Source organism: Macaca fascicularis, chromosome 1, assembly GCF_037993035.2.
Source record: "Macaca fascicularis isolate 582-1 chromosome 1, T2T-MFA8v1.1".
Lineage (NCBI taxonomy): Eukaryota > Metazoa > Chordata > Mammalia > Primates > Cercopithecidae > Macaca > Macaca fascicularis.
Genome location: NC_088375.1, coordinates 213,858,038 through 213,866,983, shown reverse-complemented (window position 1 = coordinate 213,866,983; position 8,946 = coordinate 213,858,038).

The window sequence follows — 8,946 nt, the reverse complement described above, 5'->3', positions numbered from 1 at the left end:
ATAATACAGGCCGGGCGCGGTGGCTCAAGCCTGTAATCCCAGCACTTTGGGAGGCCGAGGTGGGCGGATCACAAGGTCAGGAGATCGAGACCACAGTGAAACCCCGTCTCTACTAAAAATACAAAAAATTAGCCGGGCGCGGTGGCGGGCGCCTGTAGTCCCAGCTACTCAGGAGGCTGAGGCAGGAGAATGGCGTGAACCCAGGAGGCGGAGCTTGCAGTGAGCCGAGATCGCGCCACTGCACTCCAGCCGGGGCAACAGCGTGAGACTCCGTCTCAAAAAAAAAAAAAAATAATAATAATAATACATAAATAGGTTGGGTGTAGTAGCTCACTCCTGTAATCCCAGCACTTTGGGAGGCCGAGGCAGGCGGATCACCTGAGGTCAAGAGTTTGAGACCAGCCTGGCCAACATGGTGAAACCCCGTCTCTACTAAAAGTACAAAAATTAGCTGGGTGTGGGAGCGGGTGCCTGTATTCCCAGCTACTTGAGAGGCTGAGGTAGGAGAATTGCTTGAACCCGGGAGGTGGAGGTTGCAGTGAGCTGATATCATGCCACTGCACTCCAGCCTGGGTGACAGAGGAAGACTGTCTTGAAAAAATAAAAATAAATAAATAAATAAATAAATAAATAAATAAATAAATAAAAGAGTTGACTAGGCGTGGTGACTCACGCCTGTAATCCTAACACTTTCAGAGGCCGAGGCAGGCGGATCACCTGAGGTCAGGAGTTCAAGACCAGCCTGACCAACATGGTGAAATCCCATCTCTACTAAAAAAAAAAAAAAAAATTAGCTGGGCGTGGTGGCGGACACCTGTAATCCCAGCTACTTGGGAAGCTGAGGCAGGAGAATCGCTTGAACCTGGGAGGCGGAGGTTGCAATGAGCTGAGATGGCGCCATTGCACTCCAGCCTGGGCAACAGGAGTGAAACTCCATCTAAAAACATAAATAAATAAATGAAAATACAAAAGTAAAATTAAAAAGGGTTGAGGTGCAATCTCCCTGCTGTCCTGGATGTGCCATGCTCCCCTTTTTTTTCTGCTTCCTGACTGGTCTCCCCATTTCCACTCTGGCCCTCCTCCGATCCATTGTCTGCACAGCCTGCTGAACAGCTTTTCAAAGACCCAAACTAATCAGGTGACTTGCTCCCTGCCTATACTCCCCAGTAGCTTCCCATTGCTCTCAGGATAAAGTCCAGTCGTCCTCTTATGACCCGCAGGATGCATACGGGTCATAAGACCCGTATACCTCTCTCTCTCCATCCCCTCCGTCTCCATCATCTTCAGCCTCACTGGGCCTTCTTCCAGTTGCTTACATATGTCCAAGCCTCTTCCTAATTCGGCCTTACACATGCTGTTCCCTTTGGCTGGCACACCTAGCAAATTCTTGCTTGTTCTTCAAGTCTCAGTTTAAAGGTACTTCCCTAGAGATACGCTTTTTTTTTGAGATGGAGCCTCGCTCTGTTCCCCAGGCTGGAGCGCAGTGGCACGATCTCGGCTCACTGCAACCTCCACCTCCCGAGTTCAAGCAGTTCTCCTGCCTCAGCCTCCCGAGTAACTGGGATTATAGTCCCCCACCACCACGCCTGGCTAATTTTTGTATTTTTAGTAGAGATGGGGTTTCACCATCTTGGCCAGGCTGGTCTTGAACTCCTGACCTCGTGGTCCACCCATCTCTGCCTCCCAAAGTGCTGGAATTACAGGGGTGAGGCACCATGCCTGGCCGAGATACACTTTTTTTTTTTTTTTTTTTTTTTTTAATTTTTGAGATGGTCTCACTCTTCACCCAGGCTGGGGTGCAGTGGTGTGATCATGGCTCATTGCAGCCTCAACCTCCCAGGCTTAAGTGATTCTCCCACTTCAGCCTTCTGTATAGCTGGGATCATAGGTGCATGCCACTACGCCTGGCTAATATTTTTAAAAAATTTTGTAGAGACAGGGTCTCCCTATGTTGCACTGGCTGGTCTTGAACCCCTGGTCTCAAGTGGTCCCCCTATTTTGACTTCCCAAAGTATTGGGATTACAAGTATGAGCCACCACACCTGGCAGAGATAATTTTTTTTTTTTTTTTTTTTAGACGGAGTCTCTCTCTGTCACCAGGCTGGAGTGCAGTGACGTGATCTCGGCCCACTGCAACTTCTGCCTCCTGAGTTCAAGCAATTCTCCTGCCTCAGCCTCCCAAGTGGACTACAGACGCGTGCCACCATGCCCAGCTAATTTTTTTTGTATTTTTAGTAGAGGCGGGGTTTCACCATGTTGGTCAGGATGGTCTCAATCTCTTGATCTCGTGATCCACCCGCCTTGGCCTCCCAAAGTGCTGGGATTACAAGTGTGAGCCACCGCGCCTGGCCCAGAGATACACTTTTATATTCCCCTGCACTTCCAGTTTTAGAGTATTCTTTGGAATTGTAATTACTTGTCTGGTGACTGCCTTTTGCTTATTTTTAATTTTTTTGCAGTGATGGGGCCTCACTATGCTGATCAAGCTGGTCTCAAATTCCTGGCTTTAAGCTGTCCTTCTGCCTTGGCCTCCCAAAGTGTTGGGATTACAGGCGTGAGCCACCAGTTCTGGCCCAACCTTTCTTCATAGCTAACAAGAACCCTATCTCATTCCATGCTATATTCCCAGCACCTAGCACAATTCCTAGCACATGGTAGGTTCTGAACACTAGTTGAATGAGTAAGTGAGTGAAGGCAGCAATCCAAAGAACTAGAAGCCATTCGAGAATTCAGAAGTCGCTTGGGAGCCTGCCATATTTCATCTGTGTAAGTCTCAGCTGCAGTTTATCCATTGCTTAAAGTCATATGTGTGGCTAATAATCAGGAACTAGTTTCCTATTAGCTCAAAGTATTATTCCTTAGGTAATAATAGATTGTGTCTTACCACAGTACCGCAGGAGTTTATTCCAGAACTTACTTTCCCTCGTATCTCATAATGAACTAACTGTATCATCACCCAGAACAAGCCAGCAAATGACCATGGCAACCTTACTTTATGGTCTCACACTATCTCACAACTAACTATACAGTCTTCACCACTAAAGTTATAGAGGTGGCCACTTTGCATCTGTATTTCTGCACCATGAGGTGCAAGTCTGGCGGCAGGGAGGGGCTGTAGCTGCAGGAATGCAGGGAGGTCTCAGCCTCACCCAGGCCCTTTCCCCTTGTAGAGCACAAGTGTTAGGCTGCAGGGAAACGGCAGTGAACCTGCACATCCAGGGCACATGTGAAGACCCATTGCAGCTGGGGGAAGAGGGAGGGATGGAAAACCATCCTTGACCCAGGATTGTATGCCAATACCATTACAAGGTTCCTACTTTCGGGAAAGGGGCAAGAAGCTCTCATATAGGATCTGCCAAACGTACCAGGCAGAGTTTTGGTGCTGTGGGAAGGGGGAAGGAGCAAGATCACTGAGGAAGCCCCACTCTCAAGACCTAGGGCGATGGAGTTTGCATAAGATTGAATTTGAACCAGGACAACAGACACCCCTGGTTTTAAGGCTAGCAAGCATCAAGTAACAAGCACTAGCAATCTAACTTAGGAGTGGAAAGCTGACAGGTAGGAGCAGTAACACAGAGTAAATCCCTCCAGCAACCCCGCCCTCATCCTCAGCTTGAGATGATGCTAAAAGAATGAAGAACCAGTGGTACAGTGAAGGTAACCATAGCAACAATAAAGGTAATCATAGCAACAACGAAATCCAAACCCCACCCAACTCCTGACCAGACTAACTTCAGCTCCAATACTAAGTGCTACATGCCCATTTCCAGGAATGAATACTATTTAAGTCTCAACTGTCCTACACACAATGTCAGGCACTTATTCAAAAATTATAAAACACTAAAAAGCAAGAAATAAAATAACAATCTACTGTCAAGATACAAAGCAGAGCTGGGTGTGGTGATGCGTGCCTGCAGTCCCAACAACTTGGGAGGCTGAGGTGGGAGGATTACCTGAGTCCAGGAGGTCAAGGCTGCTGTGAGCCAAGGTCATGCCACTGCACTCCAGTCAGGATGACAGAGCAAGACTTTGTCTCAAAACAAGCAAACAAATAAACAAACGAGACAGAAAGTAATCCACTAAGCCAGCAATGCTAAAAAAATGATGCAGTTGTTGAAAGCGACAGGAATTTTAGTCATGATTTATATGTGAAAGATGCTAGTAGAAAAGATGGACCACAAACATAAACAGATGGGCAATTTCAGCAGAGACAGAAACTATTTGAGTCAAGTGGAAATTCTGGAAATAAAAGCATGGTAACAGAGGAGGCATGCCTTCTAAGGGTGTATCTATATCAGCAGACTCCACAAAATTGAAGAAAGAATCTAAAAAATTTGAAATTAGGTTGATAGAAATTACCTGCACTGAAATACAAAGAGAAAAATAAGTGAGGCCGGACGCGGTGGCTCATGCCTGTAATCCAGCACTTTGGGAGGCTGAGGTGGGCAGATCACGAGGTCAGGAGTTTGAGACCAGCCTGACCAACATAGTGAAACCCCGTCTCTACTAAAAATACAAAAATTAGCTGGGCATGGTGGTCTGCACCTGTAATCCCAGCTACTCAGGAGGCTGAGGCAGGAGAATCACTTGAACCTGGGAGGTGGAGGTTGCAGTGAGCTGAGATTGTGCCACTGCACTCCAGCCTGGATAACAAAGTGAGACTCTTGTCTTGAAAAAAGAAGAAGGAAGGAAGGAAGGAAGGAAGGAAGAAAGAAAGGTGAAAAAACAAAGAACAGAGCATCTGAGAAATGTGGGACAACATCAGGTTTTCTTTTTTTTTTTTTTTTTTTTTTTTTTTTTTTTTTTTTTTTGAGACAGAGTCTCGCTCTGTCGCCCAGGCTGGAGTGCAGTGGCGCAATCTCGGCTCACTGCAAGCTCCGCCTCCCGGGTTCACGCCATTCTCCTGCCTCAGCCTCCTGAGTAGCTGGGACTACAGGCGCCCGCCACCGCGCCCGGCTAATTTTTTGTATTTTTAGTAGAAACGGGGTTTCACCGTGGTCTCGATCTCCTGACCTTGTGATCCGCCCGCCTCGGCCTCCCAAAGTGCTGGGATTACAGGCGTGAGCCACCGCGCCTGGCCTTTTTTTTTTTTTTTTTTTTTTTTTGCAGGTTTTCAAATCTGCATGTAATTGGACTCAAAGAAGGAAGAGAAAGAGAATAGGGAGAAGAAATGTCTGAAGAGATAATGGCTGAGAATTTTCCAAAAATAGTGAAAGGCATCAAAACATATGTCCAAAAATCACAGAGAACATTATATAGTATAAATATCATCTCCACAAAAAACAAAAACCATACCTAGATACATCATAGTAAAAAAGCTAAAAACCAAGGATATGCTGGGTGCAGTGGCACACGCCTGTAATCACAGCACTTTGGAAGGCCAAGGTGGGTTAATTGCTTGAGCCCAGGAGTTCCAGAGCAGCCTGGACAACATGGCGAGACCCTTGCTTCTACAAAACAAACAAAAATAGCTGGCTGTAGAGGTGCGCACCTGTAGTCCCAGCTACTTGGGATGCTGAGATAGGAAATCCCTTGAGCCTGGGAGGCGGAGGTTTCAGTGAGATGTGATTACACCACTGCACTCCAGCCTGGGAATATAGGGAGACCCTGTCGCAAACAAACAAACAAAAAATTTAAAAAAATTAAAAATTAAAACCAAAGATAAAGAGACAATTTTGAAGGCAGCCTGTATTAGTCAGGGTTCTCCAGAGAAACAGAGCCAATAAGACATGGATGGGTAGATAGATAGGGATGTATTATAAGAAATTGCCTCATGCAATTATGGAAGCTTACAAATCCTAAGATTTGCAGGATGAGTCAGCAAGCTGGAGACACAGGAGAGTCAATGGTTTAGTTCCAGTCCGAGGGCATGAGAATCAGGAAAGCCAATGGAATAGTTTCTGCAGAAAGGCTGGGAAGTTTGAGACCCAGGAAGGGCTGATGTTTCAGTTCTTTTTTTTTTTGTCTCTTGTTGCCCAGGCTGGAGTGCAGTGGCACAATCTCAGCTCACCGCAACCCCCACCTCCCGGGTTCAAGAGATTCTCCTGCCTCAGCCTCCCAAGTAGCTGGGATTACAGGCATGTGCCCCCATGCATGGCTAATTTTGTATTTTTAGTAGAGACGGGGTTTCTCCATGTTGGTCAGGCTGGTCTCAAACTCCTGACCTCAGGTGGCTTCCCAAAGTGCTGGGATTACAGACGTGAGCCACTGCGCCCGGCCTGACATTTCAGTTCTGGTCTGAGGCAGGAAAGGAAAAAGCTGATGTCCCAGTTTGAAGGCAGTCAGGTAGGAAGAAGTATCTTACTCAGGGAAGAGTCAACCGTTTTGTTCTATTGAGGCCTTCAATGGATTGGATGAGGCCCACTCATATTAGGGAGGGCAGACTTCTTTACTTAGTCTACTGATTTGAATCTGATACTGATTTAAACTCATCCAAAAGACTTTCACAGAAACATCCAGAATAATTGTTGACTAAATATCTGACCACCCCATGGCTCAGTCAAGATGACACCTAAAATTAATCATCACACAGCCAAAGGGGAAAAAACGACACGTTATTACATACAGAGGAACAAAGATAAGAATTATACCTGCCTTCTTGTCAGAAACTATCCATGCAAGCATAAGACAATGAACCGACATCTTTAGTGCTGAAGAAACCATCAACCCAGAATTCTATATGTTGCAAGAATTGATTTCAAAAGTGAGGGTGTTGGTAACGAATTCATACATGGTGTAAATTGCACAGACCTCTACATGCACACACTGGAATACGTATAAAAACTCACATAGGAGAAATCTGAATAAGGTCTGTATTCTGCTTAAAATCATTGTACTCATGTCAGTGTCTTGAATTGACAATATCAGGTTTTGATATTTTACATAGTTATTTAAAATGTTACCATTAGGAGAAGCTAGATGAAGGGTAAGCAGGGCTCTCAATGCTATTTTTTGCAACTTCCTATGAATCTATAATTATTTTATAGATTCATTTAATTATTTTAATATAAAGAGGTATATTTATTTATTTATTTATTTTATTATTATTATTATTTTTTTTTTGAGACGGAGTCTCGCGCTGTCACCCAGGCTGGAGTGCAGTGGCCGGATCTCAGCTCACTGCAAGCTCCGCCTCCCGGGTTCACGCCATTCTCCTGCCTCAGCCTCCCGAGTAGCTGGGACTACAGGCGCCCGCCACCTCACCCGGCTAATTTTTTGTATTTTTTAGTAGAGACGGGGTTTCACCGTGTTAACCAGCATGGTCTCCATCTCCTGACCTCGTGATCCGCCCGTCTCGGCCTCCCAAAGTGCTGGGATTACAGGCTTGAGCCACCGCGCCCAGCCTGTATATTTATTTATTTAGTTTTTTTGTTTTGTTTTGTTTTTGAGACAGGATCTCACTCTGTTGCCCAGGCTGGAGTGCAGTGGCAGGATCATAGCTCACTGCAGCCTCCATCTCCTGAGCTCAAGTGATCCTCCCACCTCAGTCCCTCAAGTACCTGGGACTATAGGCATATACCACCATGCTTTTATTTATATATATTATATAAAAATATATATTATATAATATATATAAAATATATCAAATATATATAATATATATTATATACTATATTATATAATATATATATTTGACACTGGCTCTTGCTCTGTTGCCCAGGCTGGAGTGCAGAGGTGTGATCCTGGCTTACTTCAGCCTTGACCACTCAGACTCAAGTGATCCACCTGCCTCAGCCTCTTGAGTAGCTAGGACCACAGGTGTGCACCCCCACACTTGGGTAATTTTTCTTTTTTTTTTTTTGAGACAGAGTCTCACTCTCTCTCCCAGGTTAGAGTGCAATGGCATGATCTCGGCTCACTGCAACCTCCACCTCCCAGGTTCAAGCAATTCTCCTGCCTCAGCCTCCTGAGTAGCTGGGATTACAGGCACCTACCACCATGCCCGGCTAATTTTTGTAATTTTAGTAGACAGGGTTTCACTATGTTGGCTAGGCTGGTCTTGAACTCCTGATCTCAGGTGATCTGCACACCTTGGCCTCCCAAAGTGCTGGGATTACAGACGTGAGCCACCATGCCTGGCCACTTGGCTAATTTTTAAAATTATTTATAGAGGTGAGGTCTCACTATATTGCCCAGGTTGGTCTCAAACTCCTGGGCTCAAGTGATCCTCCCTCCTTAGCCTCCCAAAGTGCTAGGATTACAGGTGTGAGCCACCACCTCCTGCCAAAAGACATGTTTAAATTATTTCTAGGCCAGGCACGGTGGCTCACGCCTGTAATCCCAGCACTTTGGGAGGCTGAGGCGGACAGATCAGAGGTCAAGAGATTGAGACCATCCTGGCCAACATGGTGAAACCCTGTCTCTACTAAAAATACAAAAATTAGCTGGGTGTGATGATGCACACCTGTAGTCCCAGCTACTTGGGAGGCTGCAGCAGGAGAATCACTTGAACCTGGGAGGCGGAGGTTGTAGTGAGCTGAGATTGCGCCACTGCACTCCAGCCTGGTGACAGAGCAAGACTCCATCTCAAAAAAAAAAAAAAATTATTTCTGATTACCCTGAAAGATAATTGACAATCTAAAGCAAAAATAACAGCAATGTGGGCTGGACACAGTGGCTCACGCCTATAATACTAGCACTTTGGGAGGCCAAGGAAGGAGAATCACTTAAGCTCAGGAGTTCAAGACCAGCCTGGGTAACACAGTGAGACCCTGCCTCTACAAAAAAAATTTTAAAATTAGCTGGATGTGTACTGGTGCCTACCTGTGGTCCTAGCTGCTCGGGAGGCTGACATGTCTGTAAGCTATGATCGTGGCACTACACTTCAGCCTGGGTACCAGTGCAAAACCGGGTCTCATAATAATAATAGTAATAGCAATGTATTGTTGATTTATAGATGTGGAAAAATACGAGCAGGGTGGAGGGATAGGAGAGATATTGGTCAAA